Genomic DNA, 3,634 nt, shown 5'->3' on the forward strand with positions numbered 1-3,634 from the left:
TTAGATAAATAAACATTGGGTTGCCTCCCAACAAGCACTTCTTTAATGTCAATAGCTTGACAGTGGGCTCTCATGGAGCCTCATAGATGTGCAGAGCTTTGTTGAGACCTCCCAACACCAAACTTAGAGTTTGGATATGGGGGTTTGACACCAAACTTAGAGTTTGGTTGTGGCCTCCCAACACTAAACTTAGAGTTTGACTGTGGGGGTTTTGTTTGACTCTGCTTTGAGAGAAGCTTTTTATGCTTCCTCTCCATGGATGCAGAGAGAGATCATTGAGTTGTAAACACAATGTTGTCCTCATTTATTTGAAAGATCAATTCTCCTCTGTCCACATCAATCACAGCTCTTGCTGTGGCTAGGAAAGGTCTTCCTAGGATGATGGATTCATCCTCATCCTTCCCAGTATCTAGGACTATGAAATCAGTAGGGGTGTAAAGGCCTTCAACCTTTACTAACACGTCCTCTACTTGTCCATAAGCCTGTTTTCTTGAATTGTTTGCCATCTCTAATGAGATTTTAGCAGCTTGCACCCCAAAGATTTCCAGTTTCTCTATTACAGAGATGGGCATGAGGTTTATTCCTGAACCAAGGTCACACAGAGCCTTAAAGATCATGGTGCCTATGGTACAAGGTATTAAGAACTTTCCAGAATCCTGTTTCTTCTGAGACAATGTCAGTTGATCCAGATCACTTAGTTCATTGGTGAACAAGGGAGGTTCATCTTCCCAAGTTTCAATGCCAAATAATTTGGCATTCAGCTTCATGATTGCACCAAGGTACTTGGTGACTTGCTCCTCAGTGACATCCTCATTCTCTTCAGAAGAGGAATACTCATCAGAGCTCATGAATGGCATAAGGAGGTTTAATGGAATCTCTATGGTCTCTAGTTGAGCCTCAGATTCTTTTGGTTCCTCAGAGGGAAGCTCCTTATTGATCACTGGGCATCCCAGGAGGTTTTCCTCACTGGGATTCACGTCCTCTCCCACCCTTACAGGTTCGGCCATGGTAATTAATTCAATGGCCTTGCATTCTCCTTTTGGATTCTCTTTTGTATTGCTTGGGAGAGTACTAGGAGGGATTTCAGTGATCCTTTTACTCAACTGGCCCACTTGTGCCTCCAAATTTCTAATAGAGGACCTTGTTTCATTCATGAAACTTACAGTGGCCTTAGATAGATCAGAGACTAAGTTTGCTAATTTAGAGGTATTTTGTTCAGAGTTCTCTGTCTGTTGCTGAGTGGATGATGGAAAAGGCTTGCTATTGCTAAACCTGTATCTTCCACCATTATTAAAGCCTTGTTGAGGCTTTTGTTGATCCTTCCATGAGAGATTTGGATGATTTCTCCATGATGGATTATAGGTGTTTCCATAAGGTTCACCTAAGTAATTCACCTCTGCTATTGCAGGGTTCTCAGGATCATAAGCTTCTTCTTCAGAAGATGCCTTTTGAGTACTGTTGGATGCAGTTTGCATTCCATTCAGACTCTGAAAAATCATATTGACTTGCTGAGTCAATATTTTATTCTGAGCCAATATGGCATTCAGAGTATCAATTTCAAGAACTCCCTTCTTCATAGGCGTCCCATTACTCACAGGATTCCTCTCAGAAGTGTACATGAACTGGTTATTAGCAACCATGTCAATGAGTTCTTGAGCTTCTGCAGGCATTTTCTTTAGGTGAATGGATCCACCTGCAGAAGTATCCAATGACATCATTGATAGCTCAGATAAACCATCATAGAATATATCCAGGATGGTCCATTCTGAAAGCATGTCAGAAGGACACTTTTTGGTTAGTTGCTTGTATCTTTCCCAAGCTTCATAGAGGGATTCACCTTCTTTCTGTCTAAAGGTTTGAACATCCACTCTAAGCTTGCTCAGCTTTTGAGGAGGAAAGAACTTGGCTAAGAAAGCCGTGACCAGCTTGTCCCAAGAGTTCAGGCTATCTCTGGGTTGAGAATCTAACCACACTCTAGCTCTGTCTTTTACAGCAAAAGGGAAAAGCATGAGCCTGTAGACTTCAGGATCTACTCCATTAGTCTTAACAGTATCACATATCTGCAAGAATTCAGTTAAAAACTGAAAAGGATCTTCAGATGGAAGTCCATGAAATTTGCAATTTTGCTGCATCAGAGAAACTAGCTGAGGTTCCAGCTCAAAGTTGTTTGCTCCAATGACAGGAATGGAGATGCTTCTTCCATGTAAATTGGAATTAGGTGCAGTAAAGTCACCAAGCATTCTCCTTACATTATTATTATTTTCGGCTGCCATCTCTTCTTCCTGTTCAAAAATTTCTGTAAGGTTATCTCTGGATTGTTGTATTTTAGCTTCTCTTAGTTTCCTCTTCGGAGTCCTTTCAGGTTCTGGATCTGCTTCAACAAGAATATTCTTGTCCTTGCTCCTGCTCATATGACAAAGAAGAGGGCACAGAAATAATAATAATAATAATAATAATAATAATAGGGATCCTTTATACCACAGTATAGAGGTCTTTGTGTGAGTAGAAGAAAAGAAGAAGAAAATCTGAACTCAGAGAGAGAGAGGGAGTTTGGATTTTTGGTGAGTGATGTGAGGAGATGTTAGTGGATGAATAAATAAATAGAATAAGATGAGACAGGGAAAATTTCGAAAATAATTTTTGAAAAAGAGTTAGTGATTTTTGAAAATAGTTTTTGAAAAAGGTTAGTAATTTTCGAGAATTAAAATAAAAAATTAAAATAATTAGTTAATTAAAAAGAAATTTTGAAAAAGACGGAAGATATTTTCGAAAATTAGAGAGAGAGAGAGTTAGTTAGGTAGTTTTGAAAAAGATAAGAAACAAACAAAAGTTAATTAGTTAGTTGAAACAAATTTTGAAAAGATAAGGAGTTAGGAAGTTAGAAAAGATATTTTGAAATCAAGTTTTTGACAAAAGATATGATAAGAAGATATTTTTGAAAAGATATGATTGAAATTAGTTTTGAAAAAGGTTTGATTTTTAAAATCACAATTAATGACTTGATTCACAAGAAATCATGAGATATGATTCTAGAACTTAAAGTTTGAATCTTTCTTAACAAGCAAGTAACAAACTTGAAATTTTTGAATCAAAACATTAATTGATAATGTTATTTTCGAAAATTATGAGATAAAATTAAGAAAAGATTTTTGAAAAATATTTTTATAATTTTCGAAAATAACTAAGAAAAATGAAAAAGATTTGATTTTTGAAAAATATTTTGAAAAAGATAAGATTTTTAAATTGAAAATTTGATTTGACTCATAAAAACAACTAGATTTTAAAAATTTTGAGAAAGTCAAATTTAATTTTCGAATTTATGAGAGAAAAGAGCGAAAGATATTTTTTGATTTTTAAATTTTTTTAATGATGAGAGAGAAAAACACTAAAAATGCTCAATGCATGGAAATTTTAGATCAAAACAATGAATGCATGCAAGAATGCTATGAATGTCAAGATGAACACCAAGAACACTATGAATGTCAAGATGAACATCAAGAACTTATTTTTTTGAAAAATTTTTAATGCAAAGAAAACATGCAAGACACCAAACTTAAAAATTTTTCATGTATAGACACTATGAATGCAAGAATGCATATGAAAAACAAGAAAAGACACAAAACATGAAAACATC

The 3,634-nt window shown here is 35.6% G+C and overlaps 1 non-coding gene across 1 annotated transcript; it reads left to right on the forward strand.

Annotated features, from left to right (window-relative positions):
- Nucleotides 1-1,769: 1,769 nt before the first annotated feature.
- Nucleotides 1,770-1,877, forward strand: LOC148547477 (small nucleolar RNA R71). Its single transcript, XR_015897608.1, has one exon. It is a non-coding gene; the product is annotated as a small nucleolar RNA R71 (small nucleolar RNA).
- Nucleotides 1,878-3,634: the final 1,757 nt, after the last annotated feature.

Source organism: Arachis ipaensis, chromosome B8 (genome assembly GCF_059453495.1).
Source record: "Arachis ipaensis isolate K30076 ecotype BB chromosome B8, ASM5945349v1, whole genome shotgun sequence".
Classification (NCBI taxonomy): Eukaryota; Viridiplantae; Streptophyta; class Magnoliopsida; order Fabales; family Fabaceae; genus Arachis; species Arachis ipaensis.